The 26967-nt window shown below is 49.1% G+C and overlaps 1 long non-coding RNA gene across 1 annotated transcript; it reads left to right on the forward strand.

The window, feature by feature from the left end:
• The first annotated feature begins 4528 nt into the window (after positions 1–4528).
• On the forward strand, positions 4529–25397 carry LOC115459339. The gene is made up of 2 exons (XR_003940253.1): positions 4529–4626; positions 25238–25397. It is a non-coding gene; the product is annotated as an uncharacterized LOC115459339 (long non-coding RNA).
• Positions 25398–26967: the final 1570 nt, after the last annotated feature.

Raw genomic sequence — 26967 nt, forward strand, 5'->3', positions numbered from 1 at the left:
ACTGCGTTATCCATCCTTGGGAGGAAGTGTGAGTTGCCCACAGTTGGGAAAAGGTCAACACAGGAGGGACCTTGTCCCCATAGGCGTAAGAGTCTTCTCCAGAACTTGCCACCAAAAATTTAAACTTCTTCCCCCCCCCCCCCCCCCCCCCCCCAATAAACAGATGATATGGGATTTATTATGGCTTTTCTCCCAAATATGAGTGTCCTTACCATTAAGTTTTAATGTGCATGGGGCCTCGTTTCTGTCCAGCCAGCATTTGGCCGACTTTTTCTAGTCTAGAATGAGGGTGCCTGTGAATTGTACTCCTGAGCTTGTTCTGATGATTTTTCAGAGCAGCAGTTGTCTTCCTTTCAGCTGCTTGATGCCAAGCAAGTAGAGCGGGTAATGCATTCGTTGTCTAATTCAGGTTCTCCATTAAACATATGTTCCACATAAGTGTTGAAGGCATTCCATTCCAAAATTTCTGGTACTGTTGATGAGTCATTGGTACCTGCTGTTTTGAAGAAAGCCGCGGTTCAGCAATTGTTGAAGAATTCGTCTAAGTCCTGATCAAGTTGATCATTTTCACCGGATTTCTAATTAGGGATTTTTTTTTGTTGAATGTAATTCATTATTGGACTCCTGTCAAAATGGTTTTCTTATGCAGCACAACACCGACACATTGCTGCTTACTATGTTGGATGATATTTGTTTGAGTTTTGATAGGGGTGATCAGCTTTTGTTGTTTTTTCTAGATGTGGCCGCTGTATTTGATACTGTAAATCATGACTTCTTCTTGTCCCACTTGCAGTCTTTTGGCATTTCAGAAAAAGTTTTGGCTTGGTTCCACTGTTTTTTGGATGCTCACTCCTTTCAGGTGGTTCAGCGTTCTGCTTCATCCAGTTGGATGACTGTTAGCAGGCATGCCGCAGGGCTCTTGCTTATCATCGCTACTGTTTAATTTGTTTATGTTTCCCATCTTTCAGGTGTTGGCGGGTATGGGTATTTGCTATCGTTTATGTGCTGATGATATTCAGTTTTATTTTCCTGTTTCTGGGGAGACATCTGATGGTATTTCTTTGGTGCAATCTTATTTTTGCACTGCTCAAGTCTGGCTTCAGACCAATGGTTTGGTTCTAAATGTCGCCAAAACTATTCAAGATGGGAGGAGTTTCTACACCTCTATGTGGGAAGTGTGGGAGGGCTCCGGGATCTTTCTTTCACTATTTATGGAGCTGCTATAAAGTGAGACACTTTTGGGATTCTATTGCCCAATACCTGGCGGATCTTTTGGACTTGAGAATCATGTGCTCTCCGATGGGAATCTTGTTAGATAAATATGAAGCTTTTCTGTTGCAGAGGGGGTCAGCCCGTCAAATGGTTCGGAAGGCCTTTTTGATTGGTAAAAGACTAATAATGAGTCAGTGGATGGCGGAGACCCCCCCGGACTTCTGGCACTGGCGCAACAAGTTACACGAATTTGTATTGTTTGAGAGAAGAGGGGTGGGGAGCTCCCCTGGGAGGTTGAAGCGGTTTTTGGATGTTTGGGGATCATATATTAATACTCTGTCTCCTAAAGACGCAGTTAATGGGTGAACTCACTTAGATGTATCTTGAAATTGGATCATCCTTCGTGGTAATAAGTTAAAATCTGGAAATCTCTCAACAAGGGGTGGGAAGTAGAGGGAGGGGGGAGGAAGGGATCTTTGTAGTTGTTTCACTATATCACAAACACTTTGTTGGTAATAACATGCTCCTCATAACGTTAAAAAGTGGTGGAGTTGGTGTGAGATGGGGGAACATATGAGTTTTGAACATATTATTTTGGAATGTGGATATGGGAGAAGGGAAGGCTGTGCTAACACATCAATGAAAGTTATTATTTGTATATTGGCCATGATGAACACTGTTGATAAAGCATGGCTGGGGGGGAGGGAGGGGGATAGGGGAAAAAGTTGAAAAAACGTGATGACTGTAAGTAGTGGGGTAGCTCCCCTGTTTTGTTATGATTTTAAAATTGTAATGTTATAACACGTTAGGTATTGAGTCGGATTTGTATTTCTTCAAGTCATCAATAAAAACCGTTGAGACATAAATGTCGCCAAAACTCAGATTTTTGTGGTTATCTCGATCTGGCGAGGCATGTCCTTATACTAGTTTTGTCTGGATTCCATCTCTATACCAGTATTGTCGATGATTTGTAGTCTGGGAGTGAACTTGGATACAACTTTCATTTAGGCCATATATAGTATCAGTGGTTTGAGTGGTATTTTTTAAACTGTGGTTAGTAGGCAAGGCTTTGTAATTTTTTATCAGCGCAGGAATTTTCGTAGTGTTGTATAGGCCTATGTCATGGTTCGGTTGCTTACTGCGGTGCTTTGTTGTGCGGGTTACCACGTGTGACTTTGAAAGCTTTGAAGGTAGCGCAGAATTCTGTGGCTCGTTTATTGTTGAGAACACGCAGTTGATCACGTTACCCCGAAGTTGCAGGAATTGCATTGGTTGCCTTTTGAGAAATGTAGTAGTTTTAAAAATCTTGGCGCTTGTATTTAAGGCATGGTGAATCCCCGCATGAATTGATGTCAAGATTGTGCTCTTAAATTCTCTGTTTGGTTGCTTTGATCTCAGGATCGGGCTTTGCTGCTTGTTCCTTCTTTTCAGTTGGTTCAGTTACAGGCAACCCGTTTTGGGGTTTTATTGTGTCTGGTCCTCCTTTGTGGAACACCTCTTCCTCTGCGCCTGCGGCAGGTTAGTTTGTTTCTTTCTTCTTTCGGAAGCAGTTGAAAGCATTCTTATTTTGTCAGGCATTTGGAGTTTCTTTTTTTTAATTTTTATTTTTTCAGTTTAATCAAATTTACAAGAAACTTCTTGATTGGAAAAGCATCATAAAAATTAGAAATATATCATAAGAAATGAATAATCCACTAGGTAAACATTGACGCTCAAGTCCATAAATTGGAGATCCAAGATTTAGGAATACAAGGAGACTAAAAGAAAATACAGGAAATTAATCAACTCTAATTAATTAAACTCTATTGAGATGAGTTACTTATTTCATAGCGCTTATCCTTTTTTGCTGAGGTTATATGAGCTAATACATGTGCGGGTTCTGTGAATACATATTTCTTCTCATCAAGTCTTACTATGCACTTGCAGGGGTATCTTAAAAAAAAGGTACCCCCCCCAAGTGTAATATTTCGGGCTTAAGGAGCAAGAATTGTCTCCTCCGTCTCCTTGTCTCTTTGGAGACATCAGGAAATAATAATATTTTATAACCCAAAAAGGGTTTTTCTTAATTATGGAAAAATAGACGGAAGATCCAATTCTTATCAGGTAGTAATGCAACAGTCGCAACCAAAGTTGCGGCTATTGCAAGTTCAGAATCAGAAGTCTCAAGCAAAAGAGATACATCTAATGGAGTTTCAGGTATGGTGGTAAATTCTGATCTGGTATGTTCAAATTGTCCCGCAAATAACGTTTTAACATTTCAAGAGGAGGAACAGTCTTTATCCTGGGAAAGTTAACAAATCTTAGGTTATGATTTTTTGTATAATTATCAAATGTTTCCATTTTTTTTCTGAGATTTGTCAAGTCATTTGTCATCAAAGGTTGAAGTGTTTCCAATTTCGTAATTCTTTGATCCATCTTTTCAATTTTGTTATCCGTAACTTTGATCTTTTCCTCTGTCCTTCTTAAGTCATTCTCTAATAAATTTACTTTAGGTACCATTTCATTAGCCTGTTTCAGAAAAGTTTGACCCAAGGTAGAAACTAAATCCCATAATGTATCCAGTGTAACCTCCTTTGGTTTAACCACTAATTCCTTTGGAATTTCAAACCTCTCAGAACTTCACAGGACTCTCGCTCTGTCCCTCGGCACCTCTCCCCGCATTCCACGGCGGCAGCGTCTCTCCCTTCTCTAATAGAAACGAGTCCTCCACTCGACGCTCTTCCGGGTCCATACCACCTTCACAGGGAGACCCCGTCGAGTCAGCGAGAAAGGAGCTTGCGCCTACCGGCTGGGGAGGCACAGTGCACATAACGGGGCTCAAGGTCGTATCCAGGCCAGGGGAGACCAATAAAACGCTGGAGCTCCCTACTGGCAGCATTCCACTATCTGAAGGAACTCCCTGCGGTCTCAAAAAACGGTCAATAGGACCAGGTAAGGAGGGAGTTGGTAGCGAGGCTCTAGCTGCCAATCTCCCTCTACGTTTAGGCATTGTGTCAGCAGTAAGAGCGAGGCTCGCAGCGTCTCAGTAGGGTGTGGCCATCTTGGATCCCCAGCCACAAAGTAGTACAGAGTTTAATCAGGGTTTTTATTTTCCTTGGGGGGGGGGGGGGGGGGGGGGGTTGAAGAAGTGTGTGTTTTTGTTTATGTTTGTTTTCTTGTACCCCACTCGGCTGGATGGGCGGGTTATACATTTTGTTAAATAATTTTTTATGTATGATCTATAGTTTGCATGCCACTTGAAATCTGATAATAAAAGTATTACTATACCTTTTTTTATTAGGTTGTTTTTTGTTTTTTTTTACATTTTGTATTTTCTCATGATCAGGGCTCGAATCTACGTGGAAGGCAAGATTGACTATGGAGAATATACAGATAAAAATAATGTGAAGCGGCAAGCTACCACCATTATAGCAGGTAATGAGAGGTCAAGGTCTGACCCAACCATCAGGGGATAGAAGGGAGGCAGATTTCCAGGAGCAGTCTGTCTGCAGTTTTTCTGCATCTTCCATTCCCAGTTTGACAAAATCTATATTTTCTGGTATTTCTTTGAATGCCTGCACCGACTCTAGAGCACTGCCACTTTAATGTTTCCCAGAAATGGAGTCACTATATTATTAACTGAAATAGTTCTTAACATTTTTTTTCATGTTTTTGAGACTGTTTTCCTGTTGAAAGTTTCTGAGTGAACATACCAGTTTTGGGACAACACTCTGCAGATCCCAAGACACACATACCATATCAAAGCAGAGTAAATAGGTAAAAAATGGATTTCTACACTAGGTAATGAGCATAATAAATTATCATATTTTGAGGAAGTACCAAAACCTAAAACAAGATTAGAAAAATAGAAAGACCTCAGGAAATGACAAAAGAGAAAAAGGAAAAGCTGAAGAATCAGATTCTTATTTTGGAGAACTTTGTGACATTACCCTTAAAACCTCTATCTTGGCAACTTTCTAAGTGTTTTTTTTTTTCCTTCCTGTTTGTGTCTTCACAGAATCATTAATGGCTGGGTTACTTAGAATGGTCAGGAACTGGATTTTTCATGTTCAGGAAAAGACATAAATATAGTTAGTGTTCCATTTTGTTTTCCTGCTTTTCTGACACCAGGGAACCTTAGTGACATAGATTCTTTTTATTGGCGGAAGGCTGGAATGTTTTGAAGATTGAATTCTTCTCAGTACTGCTGTATGCCAGCAGTTGAAGTCATCACCTCCCACTTTTGCAATATCCTTACAACTTAATAGTAGGCAGAAAATTTGACAGGTTTCCTGTATATGTTGCCAGTCTCAGTCAAAACTGAATAGCACAATGAGATTTATTGTTTGCAGCTTTCAGCGAAAGCTACATACCTGTAGAAGGTATTCTCCGAGGACAGCAGGCTGATTGTTCTCACATGTGGGTGATGTCCAACGGCAGCCCCAGATCGGAGATCTTCCTAGCAACAAATGTTTGCTAGCCCTCGCGTGCGCATGTGCGACCGACTTCCCGCCCGCACAAGAGCGTGTTCCTCAGTCCAGTAGAATAGCAATACAACGGAAGAGACAACTCCAAAGGGGAGGTGGGTGGGTTGGTGAGAACAATCGGCCTGTTATCCTCAGAGAATACCTTCTGCAGGTATGTAGCTTTCGCTTTCTCCTAGGACAAGCAGGCTGCTTGTTCTCACATGTGGGGTATCCCTAGCCCCCAGGCTCACTCAGAATAGCAAACATGGTCAATTGGGCCTCGCAACGGCGAGGACATAACTGAGATTGACCTACAACTTAACAACTAACTAAGAGTGCAGCTTGGAACAGAATAAAAAATGGGCCTAGGGGGGGCGGAGTTGGATTCTAAACCCCAAACAGATTCTGCAGCACCGACTGTCGCGTCGGGTATCCTGCTGGAGGCAGTAATGAGATGTGAATGTGTGGATGGATGACCACGTCACAGCCTTGCAAATCTCTTCGGTAGTGGCTGACATCAAGTGGGCCACTGACGCTGCCATGGCTCAACACTATGAGCCCTGACATCACCCTCAAGAGTCAGCCCAGCCTGGGCGTAAGTGAAGGAAATGCAATCTGCTAGCCAATTGGATATGGTGTGTTTCCCGACAGCCACTCCCCTTCTGTTGGGATCAAAAGAAATAAACAATTGGGTGGACTGTCTGTGGGGCTTTGTCCGCTCCAGGTAGAAAGCCAATGCTCGCTTGCAGTCCAATGTGTGCAGCTGACGTTCAGCAGGGCGGGTATGAGGACGGGGAAAGAACGTTGGCAAGACAATTGACTGGTTCAGATGGAACTCTGACACCACCTTCGGCAAGAACTTAGGGTGAGTGCGGAGGACTACTCTGTTATGATGAAATTTAGTATAAGGAGCATGAGCTACCAAGGCTTGAAGCTCACTGACTCTGCGAGCTGAAGTGACTACCACCAAGAAAATGACCTTCCAAGTCAAGTACTTCAGATGGCAGGAATCCAGTGGCTCAAAAGGAGGTTTCATCAGCTGGGTGAGAACAACATTGAGATCCCATGACACTGTAGGAGGTTTGATGGGGGGCTTTGACAAAAGCAAACCTCTCATGAAGCGAACAACTAAATGCTGTCCCGAGATCGGCTTACCTTCCACACGGTAATGGTATGCACTAATCGCACAAAGATGAACCCTTACAGAGTTGGTCTTAAGACCAGACTCAGACAAGTGCAGAAGGTATTCAAGCAGGGTCTGTGTAGGACACGAGCGAGGATCTAGGGCTTTGCTGTCACACCAGACAGCAAACCTCCGCCATAGAAAAGAGTAACTCTTTTTAGTGGAATCTTTCCTGGAAGCAAGCAAGACACGGGAGACACCCTCGGAGAGACCCAAGGAGGTAAAATCTATGCCCTCAACATCGAGGCCATGAGAGCCAGGGACTGGAGGTTGGGATGCAGAAGCGCCCCCTCATGCTGAGTAGTGAGAGTCGGAAAACACTCCAATCTCCACGGTTCTTCGGAGGACAACTCCAGAAGAAGAGGGAACCATATCTGACACGGCCAAAAGGGGGCGATCAGAATCATGGTACCTCGATCTTGCTTGAGTTTCAGCAAAGTCTTCCCCACCAAAGGTATGGGAGGATACTTATACAGAAGGCCTGTCCCCCAATGAAGGAGGAAGGCATCCAACAGTAGCCTGCCGTGGGCCTGAAGTCTGGAACAGAACTGAGGGACCTTGTGGTTGACTTGAGTGGCAAAGAGATCCACCAAGGGGGTGCCCCACACTTGGAAGATCTCGCGTACCACTCTGGAATTGAACGACCACTCGTGAGGTTGCATTATCCTGCTCAATCTGTCGGCCAGACTGTTGTTTACGCCTGCCAGATACGTGGCCTGAAGAAACATGCCGTACCAGCGAGCCCAAAGCCACATTCTGACAGCCTCCTGACACGGGGCGAGATCCGATGCCCCCCTGATTGTTGATGTAGTACATGGCAACCTGATTGTCTGTCCGAATTTGAATGATTTGGTGGGACAGCCGATCCCTGAAAGCCTTTAGAGCGTTCCAGACTGCTCGCAACTCCAGGAGCTTGATCTGCAGACCTTGTTCCTGGAGGGACCAACTCCCTTGGGTGTGAAGCCCATCAACATGAGCTCCCCACCCCAGGACTTTGGATAATTGATCACAAGCCCTAGTAGCTCCAGGAGTCGAGTAGTCATCTGCATGGACCGTAGAGCTCCTGCCTCGGAGGTGTTCTTCACCAGCCAATCGTCGATGTAAGGGAACACGTGCACTCCCAGTCTGCGTAGGGATGCCGCTACGGCAGCCAGGCATTTTGTAAACACCCTGGGCGCAGAGGCGAGACCAAAGGGTAGCACACAGTACTGAAAATGCCGTGTTCCCAGACGGAATTGAAGATACTGTCTGTGAGCTGGCAGTATCGGAATATGAGTGTAAGCGTCCTTTAAGTCCAGAGAGCATAGCCAATCGTTTGCCTGAATCATGGGAAGAAGGGTGCCCAGGGAAACCATCCTGAACTTTTCTTGGACCAGATATTTGTTCAGGGCCCTTAGGTCTAGGATGGGACGCATCCCCCCTGTTTTCTTTTCCACAAGGAAGTACGTGGAATAGAATCCCAACCCTTCCTGCTCCGGTGGCACGGGCTCGACCGCATTGGCGCTGAGAAGGGTGGAGAGTTCCTCTGCAAGTACCTGCTTGTGGCGGAAGCTGAAGGACTGAGCTCCCGGTGGACAGTTTGGAGGTTTTGAGATCAAATTGAGGGAGTATCCCAGCCGGACTATTTGGAGAACCCACTGGTCGGAGGTAATGAGAAGCCACCTTTGGTGGACATGATGCATGGGTACAGCGGACGATTCCTTAGGTGGTGAAGGATAGTCCAAAAGCTCAAACATCTCGGCCCTTGGCTCATCCTCCATAACCACGGGGAAGGGAATGGCCATAGACATTTCCCGGACAAATGCTGCGAAAGACAGATTCTCGGGAGGAGAAAGCTGCCTTTCCGGAGAGGGAGTAGGATCAGAGGGAAGACCACAAGACTCCTCGTCAGAGAAATATCTCGTGTCCACCTATGCTTCCCACGAGGCCTCACCATCAGTATCGGACACCAGTTTGTGAACTTTAGTCCGAAGCCGGGCCCATCTCGAGTCCGTGGAAACTTGGCCACGGTGGGTACACCAAGAGGAAGACTCCCGCACCGGCGGCGATGAAGCTCCCTCCATCAATGTCGTCGGGGAGTCAGCCTGGGAGGCGGCCGAGGCAGGTATCACAAGCGGCACAGGGACAGGAGACCTCACCACGGGCGAAGAGCCGGCCGCCACCTCACTCAACGGCACCGGCGGCGCAAGCACCCCCGGTACCGGAGCGGACGGGCTTAGCAGCTCTTCCAGGATCCCTGGAAGGATGGCCCGGAGACTCTTGTTTAGAGCGGCTGTCGAGGAAGGCAGTGGGGCCAGTACCGGCGACGAGTTCAGAATCTGCCTGGGGCGCGGAGGCGGTACCGGGCTGTCCGAAGCAGAGCGCATCGACACCTCTTGTATGGGAGGGTGAGCGGTCCTCCCGGCGTCGACACTTAGCGGGTGCCGAATCCTTCGGTGTCCCAGAGCTCTCGGTACCATGACGGGAAGGCGACCGATGACGATGCTTTTTTGCCTTTGCTCGAAGCACATCACTGGAACCTCCCGGTACCGAAGAGGAGGACATTGAATCCAAACGCCTCCTCGGGGCCGGGTCCAAAACAGGGTGATCCCGGGGGGTCAGTACCGCAGGAGCCCTTGAGGCAGGCGGAGACCTACTCGAGGGCTCACCGCTACCAGCAGGGGAATGGACAGCCCTCACCTGCGCTCCCGATGATGATGCACCCTCTGACGACATCGATACCTCCGATGACCTCGGTACCGCGGGCGTCGAAGTACCGGACGAGGCTCCAAACAAAAGTTTCCACTGAGCCAATCTCGTTGCTTGGGTCCTCTTCTTCAACAGAAGACAGAGAGTGCAGGCTTGGGGACGATGACCAGCCCCACAGACACTGAAGACACGAAACGTGCCTATCAGTGAGCGAAATCGTCCGGCTGCACCGCATGCACTTCTTGAAGCCGCTGGCAGGCTTCGATGACATGGGCAGAAAAATCATGCCGGCGAAATCAAAATTTGCGATGATGCCAACAAAAGAGCACCAAAAACAGGGAAAAACCCGTACAGGCAGCCGAAAAGGCTGCTTCCGACGAAAGAAAGAAAACTTAACGGGAAAAAACTAAAGAATAAAGGAAAAAAATTTTTTTTTAACAAGAACACGAACGGAGAACTTTCCGAACAATTTCCGAAAGGGAAAAAGCGGTGAAAAACGCGCAAGGGGTCTCCTTGAGGCTCAGAACAACCATAAACAGCCGTCTTGAGCCGCGGAAAAAAGAAGACTGAGGAACACGCTCTCGTGTGGGCGGGAAGTCGGTCACACATGCGCACGCGAGGGCTAGCAAATGTTTGTTGCTAGGAAGATCTCCGATCTGGGGTGCCGTTGGACGTCACACACATGTGAGAACCAGCAGCCTGCTTGTCCTTGGAGAATTATACATTACACATATTTGTATAAAGCACTGATGATTTCTAACACTCAGGAAAAGGTGTCTGGTGGTACGACTAAAAGATGGTATTGGTAGTGCCAGTTGCTGTTAGCAAGCAGCAGGAAAGATTGCTGATAGATTTGGTATTGCAACATATACTGTCAAGTTACCACCCTCCAGTTGCTTATGGGATTCAGAGCAGGATCTGAGCCATATAGCATAGGAGCTCAACTGTGGCTAAGCATGGGTATTCTCTTCAAAGACTAGTAGTCAGGAGCTTCAGGCAAGTAGACAGAGGCCCAGATCTGGAACTTGCAAGGAGGAAGAGCTGGAACAGGAGCTGGATCTAGAAGTGAACTGGAATGGGATTTAACAAGCAGGACACAAGTTTTGAGCAATAGCAGGATATGAACTTCCAGCAGAGTGAATCAGCCTGGAGAAGAGAGATGTTGCAACAAAGATTGGCTTAGAGTGGTATTTAGCAAGCAGGTCACAGGGTTGGAGCAATGGCTGGAAGTGACGTGTAACTGGAGTTAACTAGCATAGTGGGTCAGCCTGGAGTACCAGAATTTCACAACAAGAATTCCATGTACAGGAGACTTCAGAACTTAATACTTCCTAACAACCCCCTTTAAATTATCCCAGGTATTTGAGAGTGGAGCGGGGTTAGTGGGAATCCCGTGGGATCCCCTCCAGGTCTGCAGGGATCCTGTGGAGATGGTTGCAGGTCCTGTGGGGTTCCCGTGGAAGTGTAGTGCCAGACCATCCTACCTATCCTTTCTTTGTGTTTGTAAGCTAGCTTAGCAATTATAGCACTAAAAAAAAATTAATGGATATGGTTGATAGCATTGATATCCCATAAGCACTGAGAAGGGGAAGTTATCAACATGGGCTACTATTACGTTGGGTTGTTTTAGAATAGTGGACGGGCAGGGATGGAGGAGATTCAGTGGGGTTGAGTGACATTTCTGTCCCCGTGCAACTCTACTAGGTATTCCCATAAACCAAGAGAAGAGGGCCTTGAGGATTACCTGTACTTGCTCTGGGCCACTGGCTGCAATAATGTTTAGGGTTCCTGACCTGGTTTAAAGCCACATTGAAGTTTCGCCTTGACAAGTAGCTTCTAGGCATCACACCACTACTATAAGCTCCTCTATAGGAATTGTCCCCACACCCAACCCCACTTTGTTAATAACGTTCTTAATTAGAACTAATGCCATGATTCTGATCCAGAAGGCAAGTACTGCAACACACTAGGTTCCATGCTGTTCCCTACAGCCTCTGCACACCAAGATTTCATACTCTTCCTGCAGTACTCTGCAGCTTCCCATGCAAGATTTCCTGCTTTCCTTAACAGCATTTCCTAGCCATTTAAATTGGGGGTGGGGGCTTAAACTTCAAATGTCAGAATTTGTGCACCATTTTGGTTTTAAATCCAGAACTTTTAGCTTAAATGGAAGAACATGTATGTCTTTTTTTTTTTTTTCTCTGAGGACAAGCAGTCTGCTTGTTCTCACATGTTGGTCGATGTCCGCATCGGCCCGGGAATCAGCATTTTGCAAAAGGAAAAATAAAAAAAGTTTTTGCCAGAGTCTTCTGGTGTGCGTGCACCGCGCATGCGCGGACTGACTTCCCGCCCGCTGCGCAAGCGCGTCTCAGTTCTTTCTTCTCCGCGATGAGGTGTGTGGCAGGTTCCTCCTGTGCTCCTCGTAGAAGCCTGGGAAAGAGTTTTCTGACTGAATTTTTGTGAGGTTTTTTTTTTTTTTTTTTTGCTCTTTTATCCTACCTGTTTAAAAAAAAAAAGTTTCCCTTAGTTTTTTTTCTTCTAGTTTCTTTTGTCCTCGTTTTAAGTTTACTTTGTTTTTTGATGCAGTCGGCTTTTAGGCCGCACGGTCGGGTTTCTTCCCTTTTTGTGCTTTCTTTTTTGGCACAATCACGTCTTTTGATTTAGTCGAGGTCATTTTTCCTTCCATGTCATCGAAGACACCCAGCGGCTTCAAACGTTGTACTCGGTGCAACTGGAACATCTCAGGAACCGATACCCAATCCTGGTGTATCCAGTGCCTTGGGCCCGACCACAGCCCAGCTGCTTGTAGTCTGTGTCTTCATATGAAGAAATGGACCCAAGTGTCTCGAGAAGCCAGCGAGAGAAACATTTTGGGGCTCAGTCCGGTCCTTCAACGTCTGCATCGACATCGGTACTGAGGTCGTTGGCATTGACATAGAGGGAGGCATCGATGTCTGGAGCAGAGGTAATGGCTGCTGAGAGACCAAGTTGCGCTGGGAGCAGTGAGGCATCGAGTGGGTCTCCATCTGTCTCGAGGCCTCCTACTATGCAGGCCCCCCAGGACCGACCATCGTTGGACCCAATCCCGAGGAGAAGGTGGAGAAGCACAGTCACTGATCTCCTTCGACACACTGTGCCGGGAGCTCCGGGGCTTCGAAGGACTCTGCACCCGAGAAGCGTCAGCACCGAGAGGATCGCTCCCCCTCTATTCAGGAGGTGCCAATGCGTCGGTCTGCTGGCAGCTCGGTACCTGCTCCCAAACCTCATCAGATTCTGCCACCGACTGTTCCACCGACCCCGCAGCCTTCTCCTATGGCGGCTCTCGATGACCTCATCCGGGCCCTGCGGACTGTGCTTGCACCTTCCATACCGTCTGTTGCAGCGGCGTCTGGCCCTTCTCCTGTGGTGAGGTCCTTGTCCTCGTCACAGGTGTCGGCTGCCACCCAGGTCAACTCCCCTTCGATGTTGGTGGAGGAAGCTTCGCTGCAGTCCATGCGGGCGTCGGCATCGCCATTGAGGATGTCTATCCTCAGTGTCGAGGCAGGCTCATTCTCGGAGTTCCTTGAGAGAGGTATTATCCGATACTGAAGAGGAGCGTTCATGGGAGTCAGAGGGAGATCCCAGATACTTTTCTTCTGATGAGTCCTGTGGGATTCCTTCTGAATCTTCCCCTCCACCTGAAAGGAGACTATCTCCTCCGGAGAGTCTTTTACCTTTTTTGTTAGGGAAATGGCTACGGCCATTCCATTTCCTATGGAGGCTGAGATGCTCGAGGTCCTGGACTATCCTTCTCCACCTAAAGAGGCTGTGACGGCACCTCTACATAAGGTACTCAGGGAAGTCCTTATGTGGAACTGGGCGTTCCCTCTGTCTGGCCCCGTGATCTTGAAAAAAGCTGATTCCCAATATCGGATCCACGTTGAACCTGGATTGATGAGGTCTCAGTTGCCCCACACTTCCATGGTGGTGGACTCCACCCTCAAAAGAGCCAAGAGTACTAGAGACTATGCCTTGGCGCCCCCAAGCAGAGAAGCTAGGATCTTGGATTCTTTTAGGAGGAAGAAGTATAAGGCCACTATGCTTTCCGCCCGAATCCAGTCTTACCAGCTGTTCATGAGCGTCCACTTGCGGAACTCAGTGAGGCAGCTGTCTAGCTTGGTTGATGCCCTCCCTCCGGAGCAGGCTGAACCTTTTTGCCAGGTGGTCAGGCAGCAGAAGGCATGTCATAAATTCTTGGCCAGGGGTGCTTATGACTCTCTTGATGTGGCATCCAGAATCGCTGCTCAAGGTATAGTGATGCGCAGACTCTCATGGCTGCGTGTCTCTGACTTGGATGATTCGGTCCAGCAGCGGATGGCGGATGTACCTTGCCGGGGGAAAACCTTTTTGGTGAGAAAGTAGAAGATCTTGTTGATCAGATCAAGAAGCATAATGATGCTATGGATTCTTTCTCCCACCGGGTGCCTTCTGCTACAACCTCCTCATCTAGGAGGTATTTTGGAGGGAAGCAGAGTGGTATGCTAGATGTAAGTACACTCTGGCTTCTCGGCAGCCAACCCAGGCTCAGCCCTAGTGCTCTCGTTCTCGTCAACAGCGCACAGTTAAGTCCCCTGCTGCTCCCAGCAAAAGCAAGGGACGAGCTTTTGACTGGCTCCAGTTAAGCATAGCTACAGTAAAAGTGTCTGTACCGGACAACTTGCCGGTTGGAGGGAGGTTAAAGTTTTTTCACCAAAAGTGGCCTCTCATAACCTCCGACCAGTGGGTTCTGCAAATAGTCCGGTTAGGACACACACTCCGTCTGGAATCCAAACCTCCAAATTGCCTACCGGGAGCTCATTTTTACAGCTCCCAACACAAGCAGGTACTTGCAGAGGAACTCTCTGCCCTTTTGTATGCCCATGTGGCCAAACCCGTTCCACAAGGGGAAGAAGGGCTGGGATTCTATTCCAGGTACTTCCTTGTGCAGAAGAAAACAGGGGGGATGCGTCCCATCCTAGACCTAAGGGCCCTGAATAAATTCCTAGTCCGAGAAAAGTTCAGGATGGTTTCCCTGGGCATCCTTCTTCCCATGATTCAGGAGAATGATTGGCTATGCTGTCTGGACTTAAAGGATGCTTACACACACATCTTGATACTTCCAGCTCACAGGAAGTATCTTCGATTTCAGCTGGGAACACAGCACTTTCAGTACCGTGTACTACCCTTTGGCCTGGCGTCTGTGCCTAGAGTGTTTACAAAGTGTCTGGCTATAGTCGCAGCGTCGCAGTCTGGGAGTGCATGTGTTTCCTTATCTAGACGATTGGTTGATGAAGAGCACCTCGGAGGAAGGTGCTTAGAAGTCCATGCGAATGACTATTCAGGTGCTAGAGCTACTGGGGTTCGTAATAAATTACTCCAAGTCCCATCTCACTCCTGTCCAAAAATTGGAATTCATTGGAGCACTGCTGGACACTGACAGCTCGGGATTATCTTCCCGAGGCATGGGCAGACAACCTGCTGACCCTGGTGTTCACAGTTTGAACGTCTCAGCAGATCACAGCTCGGCAGATGTTGACACTTTTGGCCCATATGGCCTCCACAGTTCATGTAGTTCCTATGGCATGTCTACATATGAGATCAGCTCAATGGACCCTAGCTTCCCAGTGGTGTCAAGCTGTGGGGGGATCTAGAGGATGTGATCCAACTCTACACTGATTTTCGAAATTCTCTTCAGTGGTGGACAATCCGGTCCAATTTGACCATGGGACAACCATTCCAACTTCCTCAGCTGCAAAAAGTGCTGACGACGGATGCATCCCTCCTAGGCTTCACACATTGGGAGCCTGGTCCTTCTGAGAAACAGGTCTTCAGATCAACCTCCTCGAATTACGAGTGATCTGGAACGCTCTGAAGGCTTTCAGAGATCGGCTGTCCAACCAAATTATCTTGATTCAAACAGACAATCTGGTTACAATGTATTAAACCAACAAGCAGGGGGGCACAGGATCTTGCCCTCTGTGGCCCAGATGCATCAACCAAACGTAAAAAAAGCAAAAACGTAAAAGCTGTTACTGAATTTTTAAAAACGAACAATGCAGCAAAAAAACAAGTCACACATGTTCGGTGCGGTATTGTAAAGTACAATGCATCAATCTGGTGGAATCCCCGTCGGTAATCTGCCCCTAAAGCATGCGCAGAGCAGCCAAGCGTTATGCTGGCTGCTCTGTGCATGCCACAAACGTAAAAAAAACCAACCCACAAACACGTGGATCGGGAGGGGGCAAAGGCGCTCGTCAGGAGCGTCCTGTATGGACGGCCTTGCCCCCGCCCGTGGTTGCCGCTGCTCCCGCTTCCTTCCCCTTCCTCCCCCTTCCTCCCCCAGCATTAAATAAAAACACAAAACAAAACTCAAAGCTTTAGGAGCCCCGGCCCCCCTCCCTTCCTGTCTCTAAACTCTTTCTCCACAAAGCTCCGCCCCGTGTTCCGCCCCCGCCACCCCCCCCCCCTGAGGTCGTCGCCGCCCCCCCCCCCCCCCCCCCGCATTACCGGGCCCATGCAGCGCCTCTCACCTCTGTATGAAGGCGCTGCACGAGCAAGAAGACCATCGCTGCAGTCTTCAGGACGTCTCTCTCCTTCGTCTTCCCTGACCTGGCCCCGCCCCCGTCTGACGTAAGCAACCTACGTCAGACGGGGGCAGGCCCAGGTCAGGGAAGACGAAGGAGAGAGACGTCCTGAAGACTGCAGCGATGGTCTTCTTGCCTGTGCAGCGCCTTCATACAGAGGTGAGGCGCTGCACGGGCCCGGTAATGTGGGGGAGGCCAGTGGAGGGGGGAGCGGCGGCAACGACCTCAGGGGGGGTGGCGGGGGTGGGGCACAGGGGCGGAGGGAGGCGGAGCTGTGTGGAGAAAGAGTTTAGAGACAGGAAGGGAGGGGGGCCAGGGCTCCTAAAGCTTTGAGTTTTGTTTTTTTTTATTTAATGCTGGCGGAGGAAGCAGGGAGCAGCAGCGGGGGGGGGGGGGGGGGGCAAGGCCGTCCATAAAGGACGCTCATGACGAGCGCCTTTGCCCCCTCCAGAACCTTTTTTTTTCACTTTTATATTGATGCAGGGGGAGCGGGGAGCAGCAGCGACCTCGGGCGTCAATAAAATACGCCCCTGACGCGCATTTTCGCTCCCTCGCTTTTTTTTTGTTTGTTTTTTACATTAAAGTTTTTAGTCGGACAGCCCTAACCTGTCGTTAGCTTTTCGGCAGTTTTTCTTCGTTAGGGTAGTCGGGAAAACTTTGATGCATCTCGTTTCAATGGGGTTTCTACACAATTTGCTCATCTGCATTCCGTTTTCATTTTCTGCTACCGTGATCGGAAAATGGCCTTTAATGCATGCCACGGTTCGAAAATTCTTCGTTAAAGGGTTGTTAAAGGGTCGTTAAAGTTTAGTGCATTTGGGCCTGTATCAGGAAGCTGTTCAGATGTGTCTTTGGGCACACCGTCAAGGCATGTTTCTCCAAGCTACTTATCTGGCAGGTGTAAACAGCCTGGCCGACAAACTGAGCACAGTGATACAATCTGACGAGTGGTTACTGAACATGGGCGTAGCCCGCAAGATCTTCCGAGCTTGGGGCACTCCCTCGCTGGATCTTTTTGCCACTCAGATCAGTCACAAGGTCCCTCAGTTCTGTTCCAGGCTTCAGGCCCATGACAGACTAGCGCAGATACTTTTCATCTTCATTGGGGAACAGGCCTTCTGTATGCGTATCCTCCCATACCTCTAGTAGGAAGACTTTGCTGAAACTCAAGCAAGACCGCGTAACCATGATTCTGATTGCAGTCTTCTGGCCGTGTCAGATTTGGTTTCCTCTTCTGGAGTTGACCTCCGAAGAACCGTGGAGACGGGAGTGTTTTCCAACTCTCATCACTCAGAATGAGGGGTCACTTCTAAATCCCAGCCTCCAGTCCCTGGCTCTCACGGCCTGGATGTTGAGACTTTAGAATTGGTCTCCTTGGGTCTTTCAGTGGGTGTCTCCTGAGTCTTGCTTGCTTCCAGGAAAGACTCCACTAAGAGGTATTACTCTTCCAAATGGAAGAGGTTTGCTGTCTGGTGTGACAACAAGGCCCTAGATACTCTTTCTTGTCATACACAGCCCCTTCTTGAATACCTTCTACACTTGTCAGTCTGGTCTCAAGACCAACTCAGTAAGGGTTCACTTTAGTGCAATTAGTGCTTATCATCGGCTTGTAGAGGATAAGCCTATCTCTAGACAGCCTTTAGTTTTTCACTTCATGAGAAGTTTGCTTTTGTCAAAGCCCTCTGTCAAACTTCCACCAGTATCATAGGATCTCAACGTCTTTCTCACCCATCTGATGAAAGCTTTGTTTGAGCCACTGAATTCCTGCCATCTGAAGTACTTGACCTGGAAAGTCATTTTCTTGGTGGCTGTTACTTCAGCTCATAGGGTCAGTGAGCTTCAGGCCTTAGTAGTGGATGCACCTTATACTAAGTTTCATCACAACAGAGTAGTCCTCCGCGTGCACCCTAAGTTCCTGCCGAAGGTGGTGTCTGAGTTCCATCTGAACCAGTCAATTGTCTTGCCAGCATTTTTTCTTGTCCTCATGCCCACCCTGATGAAAACAGTTTGCACACCTTGGACTGCAAGAGAGCATTGGCCTTTTACATGGAGTGGATGAAGCCCTTCAGACAGTCCGCCCAGTTGTTCGTTTCTTTCGATCCTAACAGGAGGGGAGTCGCCATTGGAAAACGCGCAATCTCCAATTGGCTAGCAGATTGCATTTTTTTCACTTATGCCCAAGCTGGGCAGGCTCATGGCTCATAATGTTAGAGCTGTGGCTGCATCAGTGGCTCACTTAAATTCAGCCTCCATTGAAGAGATTTGCAAGGCTGCAATGTGGTCACATATTCACATCTCACTACTGCCTTCAACAGGGTACCCGACGCGACAGTCAGTTTGGGCAGTCAGTGCTGCAGAATCTGTTTGGGGTTTAAAATCCAACTCCACCCCTCTAGGCCCGTTTTTATTCTGTTCCAGGCTGCACTCTCAGCTAGATGTATATAGTTTTAGGTTAACCTATATTCTCCGAGGACAAGCAGACTGCTTGTTCTCACTGATGGGTGACGTCCATGGCAGCCCCTCCAATCGGAACACTTTACTAGCAAAGGCCTTTGCTAGTCCTCACGCGCCGATGCGCACCGCGCATGCGCGGCCGTCTTCCCGCCCGAACCGGCTCGTGTTCGTCAGTCTTCTTTTGTCCGCGCTCGGGACGGTCGTGTTTCCGCCGTTCGCGCCCCTTAAGTTGACCCTCGCACGTCTTTCAGCTTTTTGCTTAAAAAAAAAAAAAGGGATTTTGGAGAAAGACCTTTTCGGTCTTTTTCCCCTTCCCGTAGTTCCAGTTTTTTGCCCCGTTAAGTTTACTTTCGTTTTCAGTGCCTTTACCGCAATTACGAGTTTTGATTTCGCCGGCGTGATTTTTCCGCCCGTGTCATCGAAGTCTCCCAGCGGCTTCAAGAAATGCACCCAGTGCGCCCGGGTAATCTCGCTCACTGATAGGCACGCGTCGTGTCTTCAGTGTCTGAGGGCTGGGCACCGCCCACAGGCCTGTAGTCTTTGCGCCCTTTTACAGAAAAGGACTCAGGTAGAGAGATTGACCCAGTGGAACGTGTTGTTCTCGGGCTCTTCGTCGGCAACAGCACCGGGGGTATCGAGTGCATCGACGTCGACAGCGTCAAGACCTCCGACCTCGGCATCGACTGTATCGACTGCATCGAGGCATCGACCCTCTGCATCGTCGGTACCGAGACATCGGAAGGCTGCGTCGGCGTCGGTGGTACCGGGACCTCCACTAGTGCTGATGTCGTCGGACGGTGGTTCTTCGACCGGAGTGCAGGTGAGGGCTGTCCATTCCCCTGCTGGTGGCGGTGAGCCTTCAGGTGGGTCTCCCCCTACCCTGAGGGCTCCTGCGGTACAGCCCCCCCGAGACCGACCTTCTTCGGCTTCGGCCCCGAGGAAGCGACGGTTGGATTCTACGTCCTCCTCGTCTGTACCGGGAAGTTCCGGTGACATGCTTCATTTGAAAAAATCAAAGAAGCATCGATACCGGTCTCCTTCCCGCATCGGTACCGAGAGCTCTGGGTCGCCGAGGGAGTCGGCACCCTGTAGGCATCGGCACCGGGAGGACCGCTCACCCTCTGTTCAGGAGGTGTCGATGCGCTCCACCTTGGACAGCCCGGAACAGCCTCCACGCCCGGAACAGACTCTGATCTCGACGCCTGCATCAGCTTCTGTCTTTCTCCACAGCCGCCCTGCACGAGAGTCTCCGGGCCGTTCTTCCAGAGATCCTGGGAGAGCTGTTGCGCCCTTCTCCTCCGGTACCGTGGGTGCTTGCGCCTCCGGTACCATCGAGTGAGGCGCCGGCTGGCCCCTTGCCCGGGGTGAGGTCTCCGACATCGGTGCCGCTTGCGGTACCGACTGCGGCCGCCTCCCAGGAAGGCTCCCCGACTACGTCGGCGGAGGGAGCTTCGCCGGTGCTGGCGAGGGAGTCTACCTCTCGACGCTCCCACCGTGGCCGTGGTTCCACGGAGTCGAGCCGGGCACGGCTTTAGACACAGGTTCATGAACTTGTGTCTGATACCGATGGTGAGGCCTCGTGGGAGGAGGAGGAGGACATCAGATATTTCTCTGACGAGGAGTCTGATGGTCTTCCTTCTGATCCCACTCCCTCCCCTGAAAGGCAGCTTTCTCCTCCCGAGAGTCTGTCCTTTGCGGCCTTTGTCCGGGAGATGTCTACGGCCATCCCCTTCCCGGTGGTTGTGGAGGACGAGCCCAGGGCTGAAATGTTTGAGCTCCTGGACTATCCTTCTCCACCTAAGGAAGCGTCCACAGTACCCATGCATCATGTCCTAAAAAAGACATTGCTGGCGAACTGGACCAAGCCTCTAAGTAATCCCCACATTCCCAAGAAGATCGAGTCCCAGTACCGGATCCATGGGGACCCAGAGCTGATGCGCACTCAGTTGCCTCACGACTCTGGTGTTGTGGATCTGGCCCTAAAGAAGGCTAAGAGTTCTAGGGAGCATGTTTCGGCGCCCCCGGGCAAAGACTCTAGAACCTTAGACTCCTTTGGAAGGAAGGCCTACCATTCTTCTATGCTCGTGGAACGTGGCCAAAATCCAGTCTTACCAGCTCTACACGAGCATACACATGCGGAACAATGTGCGGCAGTTGGCAGGCTTGGTGGACAAGCTCCCTCTTGAGCAAGCCAAGCCATTTCAGGAGGTGGTCAGGCAGCTGAAGGCGTGCAGAAAATTCCTGGCCAGAGGGGTATATGATACCTTTGATGTTGCGTCCAGGGCCGCTGCTCAAGGTGTGGTGATGCGCAGACTCTCATGGCTGTGTGCCTCCGACCTGGAGAATAGGATCCAGCAGCAGATTGCGGACTCGCCTTGCCGAGCGGACAATATTTTTGGAGAGAAGTCGAACAGGTGGTAGAGCAGCTCCACCAGCGGGATACCGCTTTCGACAAGTTCTCCCGCCGGCAGCCTTCAGCTTCTACCTCCACAGGTAGACGTTTTTATGGGGGAAGGAAGACTGTTCCCTACTCTTCTGGTAAGCGTAGGTACAATCCTCCTCGACAGCCTGCGGCCCAGGCTAAGCCCCAGCGCGCGCGCTCTCGTCAGCAGCGTGCGCCTCAGCAAGGCCCTATGGCTCCCCAGCAAAAGCAGGGGCGAGCTTTTGACTGGCTCAAACAGAGCATAGCCGACATCAACGTGTCAGTGCCGGGCGACCTGCCGGTCGGGGGGAGGTTGAAAGTTTTTCACCAAAGGTGGCCTCTCATAACCTCCGAACAGTGGGTTCTCCAAATAGTCTGGCAAGGATACACCCTCAATTTGGTTTCCAAACCTCCAAATTGCCCACCGGGAGCTCAATCCTACAGCTTCCAGCACAAGCAGGTACTTGCAGAGGAACTCTCCGCCCTTCTCAGCGCCAATGCGGTCGAGCCCGTGCCATCCGGGCAAGAAGGGCTGGGATTCTATTCCAGGTACTTCCTTGTGGAAAAGAAAACAGGGGGGATGCGTCCCATCCTAGACCTAAGGGCCCTGAACAAATATCTGGTCAAGGAAAAGTACAGGATGCTTTCCCTGGGCACCCTTCTTCCCATGATTCAGGAAAACGATTGGCTATGCTCTCTGGACTTGAAGGACGCCTACACGCACATCCCGATACTGCCAGCTCACAGACAGTATCTGCGATTTCAGCTGGGCACACGTCACTTCCAGTACTGTGTGCTACCCTTTGGGCTCGCCTCTGCGCCCAGAGTGTTCACGAAGTGCTTGGCTGTAGTAGCAGCGGCGCTTCGCAGGCTGGGAGTGCACGTGTTCCCCTATCTCGACGATTGGCTGGTGAAGAACACATCCGAGGCAGGAGCTCTACAGTCCATGCAGATAACTATTCGCCTCCTGGAGCTACTGGGGTTTGTGATAAATTATCCAAAGTCCCATCTTCTCCCGATACAGAGACTCGAATTCATAGGAGCTCTGCTGGATTCTCGGACAGCTCGCGCCTATCTCCCAGAGACGAGAGCCAACAACTTGTTGTCCCTCGTCTCGCGGGTGCGAGCTTCCCAGCAGATCACAGCTCGGCAGATTTTGAGATTGCTGGGCCACATGGCCTCCACAGTTCATGTGACTCCCATGGCCCGCCTGCACATGCGATCTGCTCAATGGACCCTAGCTTCCCAGTGGTTTCAGGCTGCTGGGGACCTAGAAGACGTGATCCACCTGTCCACGAGTTTTCTCAAATCCCTGTATTGGTGGATGATTTGGTCCAATTAGACTCTGGGACGCCCTTTCCAAATTCCTCAGCCACAAAAAGTGCTGACTACGGATGCGTCTCTCCTGGGGTGGGGAGCTCATGTCGATGGGCTTCACACCCAGGGAAGCTGGTCCCTCCAGGAACGCGGTCTGCAGATCAATCTCCTGGAGTTACGAGCGGTTTGGAACGCTCTGAAGGCTTTCAGAGATCGGTTGTCCCACCAAATTATCCAAATTCAGACAGACAACCAGGTTGCCATGTATTACATCAACAGCAGGGGGGCACCGGATCTCGCCCCCTGTGTCAGGAAGCCGTCAGCATGTGGCTCTGGGCTCGCCGTCACGGCATGGTGCTCCAAGCCACATACCTGGCAGGCGTAAACAACAGTCTGGCCGACAGACTGAGCAGGATTATGCAACCGCACGAGTGGTCGCTCAACTCCCGAGTAGTGTGACAGATCTTCCAGGTGTGGGGCACCCCCTTGGTAGATCTCTTTGCATCTCGAGCCAACCACAAGGTCCCTCAGTTCTGTTCCAGGCTTCAGGCCAATGGCAGTCTGGCATCGGATGCCTTCCTCCTGGACTGGGGGGAAGGTCTGCTGTATGCTTATCCTCCCATACCTCTGGTGGGGAAGACTTTGTTGAAACTCAAGCAAGACCGAGGCACCATGATTCTGATTGCTCCGTTTTGGCCGCGTCAGATCTGGTTCCCTCTTCTTCTGGAGTTGTCCTCCAAAGAACCGTGGAGATTGGAGTGTTTTCCGACCCTCATCACACAGGGACGAAGGGGCTCTTCTGCATCCCAACCTCCAGTCTCTGGCTCTCACGGCCTGGATGTTGAGAGCGTAGACTTTGCCTCTTTGGGTCTGTCAGAGGGTGTCTCCCGTATCTTGCTTGCTTCCAAGAAAGATTCCACTAAGAGGAGTTACTTCTTTCTATTGAGGAGGTTTGCCGTCTGGTGTGACAGCAAGGCCCTAGATCCTCGCTCTTGTCCTACACAGACCCTGCTTGAATACCTTCTGCACTTGTCCTGAGTCTGGTCTCAAGACCAACTCTGTACGGGTTCACCTTAGCGCAATCAGTGCATACCATTACCGTGTAGAAGGTAAGCCGATCTCAGGACAGCCTTTAGTTGTTCGCTTCATGAGAGGTTTGCTTTTGTCAAAGCCCCCCCGTCAAACCTCCTACAGTGTTATGGGATTTCAATGTCGTTCTCACCCAGCTGATGAAACCTCCTTTTGAGCCACTGAACTCTTGCCATCTGAAGTACTTGACCTGGAAGGTCATTTTCTTGGTGGCAGTTACTTCAGCTCGTAGAGTCAGTGAGCTTCAGGCCCTGGTAGCCCAGGCCCCTTACACCAAATTTCATCATAAGAGTAGTCCTCCGCACTCACCCCTAAGTTCTTGCCAAAGGTTGTGTCGGAGTTCCATCTGAACCAGTCAATTGTCTTGCCAACATTCTTTTCCCCGTCCTCATTCCTGCCCTGCTGAACGTCAGCTGCACACATTGGACTGCAAAAGAGCATTGGCCTTCTATCTGGAGCGGACACAGCCCAACAGACAGTCCGCCCAATTGTTTGTTTCTTTTGATCACAACAGGAGGGGAGTGGCTGTGGGGAAACGCACCATATCCAATTGGCTAGCAGATTGCATTTCCTTCACTTACGCCAGGCTGGGCTGGCTCTTGAGGGTCATGTCACGGCTCATAATTTTAGAGCCATGGCAGCGTCAGTGGCCCACTTGAAGTCAGCCACTATTGAAGAGATTTGCAAAGCTGCGACGTGGTCATCTGTCCACACATTCACATCTCATTACTGCCTGCAGCAGGATACCCGACGCGACAGTCGGTTCGGGCAGTCAGTGCTTCAGAATCTGTTCGGGGTTTAGAATCCAACTCCACCCCCTAGGCCCATGTTTTATTCTGTTCCAGGCTACACTCTCAGTTAGTTGGATAAGTTGTTAGGTCAATCTCAGTTATGTCCTCGCCGTTGCGAGGCCCAATTGACCATGTTTGTTGTTTTGAGTGAGCCTGGGGATACCCCACTCAGTGAGAACAGCAGCCTGCTTGTCCTCGGAGAAAGCGAATGCTACATACCTGTAGAAGGTATTCTCCGAGGACCGCAGGCTGATTGTTATCACAAACCCGCCCGCCTCCCCTTTGGAGTTGTGTTTCCCTTGCCTTTGTCTGCTACATAGGGACTGACGAACCGAGCCGGTTCGGGCAGGAAGACGGCCCGCGCATGCGCGGTGCGCATTGCGCTGCGCGAGGACTAGCAAAGGCCTTGCTAGTAAAGTGTTCCGCTGGAGGGGCCCATCAGTGAGAACAATCAGCCTGCTGTCCTCGGAGAATACCTTCTACAGGTATGTAGCATTCGCTTTATGTCCTCACCGTTGCGAGGCCCAATTGACCAGTGTTCATTGTTTTGAGAGAGCCTGGATGCTAGTGATACCCCACATGTGAGAACAAGCAGCCTGCTTGTCATAGGAGAAGGCGAAGATACTTACCTATAGCAGGTATTCTCTGAGGACAGCAGGCTGATTGTTCTCACAAACCTTCCCATCTTCCTTTTGGAGTTATTATTTCTTATGCTTTTGATTAACGAGGGGTGACGTGCTCGCGCGGTGGGTGGGAAGTCAGTCCACGCATATGCAGTGCGAGCTGCACACGCATCAGAAGACTCCTGCAAAACCTTTTTTCCTTTTGCAAAATGCCGTTCCCGGGCCGACGCGGACATCAACCCCACATGTGAGACAATCAGCTGCTGTCCTCGGAGAATACCTGCTACAGGTAAGTATCTTCGCTTTTTTGTTACTGCTTGGACAACGAGGCATGCTAACTATTTCTTTGATAATCTGACATTGTGAAAGCCTTTGTTAAAATTCACTTATTTCTCCTCTGTTTTCTTGCAGATAATATCATATTTCTGAGTGATAACTTGCGAGAGAATGCATAAGTTCTGCTCTTCATGGTGGACATTGTGATTTTGGTCTTTATGGTTGAAAAACTAGCTCTAAAATCATGTGCACATTTGTCATGTTCTTTAATTAAAATAGGATTTTATATGAGTGACAAGTTAAGTGCTGGCATTTAATTTCTCCCTTGTGCAACTCATTGAGGATTTTGCTGATGGATCTCTGCCATACCCATTCTCCTGATGTGGAGAATCTCCTTCATATTAGGGAGGATCTGTAAAGAGCAAGATGTGTTTTAGAATATCTCTTGGCACTTTTTTGTATCTTTATTCAATATTGAAGCAATTCTACAACTAGACACCTCCATTTGGGTTCCCTGAGGACAAATGATAAGAACCTATTCTATAAGGGAACCTGGGCACCTATATTCCATTTTTGAATGCTAGTGTAACCTGATATTGGTGGCCTAACAATTACATGACATAAGAACGTAAGCACTTTTGCGGGTAAGTGTACACTTAAGTATGTATTCTAGACATTATGTGCGCATATAAATGCTTGTGCCTAGATTATAGGAGCGACCTTTATATGTCCAAATGCCATTTTTCCCCTACTTCTGATTTTCACAAGAAGTGGATAAATCAGAAGTAGGGAAAAATGGCATTTGGACTTTCACGTCAGGCTTCATGACCCACAGTTTTGGAATTTCTGATCTAATGGGTAAATCTCAGAAAAGATTCCATTCCACTACACAGAATAGTCTGCCTTGTAAAAGAAATAAAAATAAAAAGAGAACAAAGTACCTTCTACCTTAGTCCCATCTCCTGCAGGTGATACATGAGTAGCTAATTGTCCAGAGTATTAAAGGTGGCGGACAGATCAAGAACGATTAACAATTAGACCCGCCCCCCTTATTGTTTGTCCATACTTAGATAGTGTCCAGTAAGCTTAACAATTCTTTCTCTGTACTATTTTAAATATACTGCCAAGCCACTCACTATTCGTGTAAGCTTCCTCTTTATTTCTGACATGCTAACATTATAAAGCACATTTACATCTATTAGGATATGTTCCTCTCACTCTTTAAAAATTTTCTGTTGATGTATGTGCTGAGAAAGCTGTGATGGGGTTTTATGTCCTTGCATATACCAGTTGGTGCACTCAGGAAATGAGGCAGCAGGTATTGTATGCATTCTGCATTACTTCAAAGAGTGCAGCAGACAGAGCTTTAACGTTTTTCTACCACAGATGAAACTATTTAGACTCTACGTGAGAGTTCTTATCACCTACAGAAGGAGTCTGTGAGTTCAAGAAGTTCTGTTTTTATTAGTTAATGTAGCCCTTTTAACAGATTTGGGAATTGTTTTTGCCAAAAACAATTAGAAGACCAGGATGTCACTTAAATAATATTTATCTTAGTACAATACTAATCCTGTTGAGAGTATTGAGAGCAGAAGTTTACCTCTGATGGTGAGTGAAAATTGGTTTGCTAGGCCTTTTACGAAGTGGCGGTAAACCCAATGCGAGCCTACCACTCACTAAAAGGGAAGTACGCCGGGCTATTGCAGCATCCTGGCAGTAGTTTTCCTTCCCCCAGCGTGTGCCATTTCAAGCGCTGCAAAAATATTTACCGCTGCGGTAAAATGGGGCCTTGGCGCGTGTCAAAAACGCCGCTGACACCAGCACAGGCCCCCTTTGCTGCAGCATTGTAAAAGGACTCCTTTATG

This window comes from Microcaecilia unicolor, unplaced genomic scaffold, assembly GCF_901765095.1.
Source record: "Microcaecilia unicolor unplaced genomic scaffold, aMicUni1.1, whole genome shotgun sequence".
In the NCBI taxonomy this organism is placed as follows: Eukaryota; Metazoa; Chordata; class Amphibia; order Gymnophiona; family Siphonopidae; genus Microcaecilia; species Microcaecilia unicolor.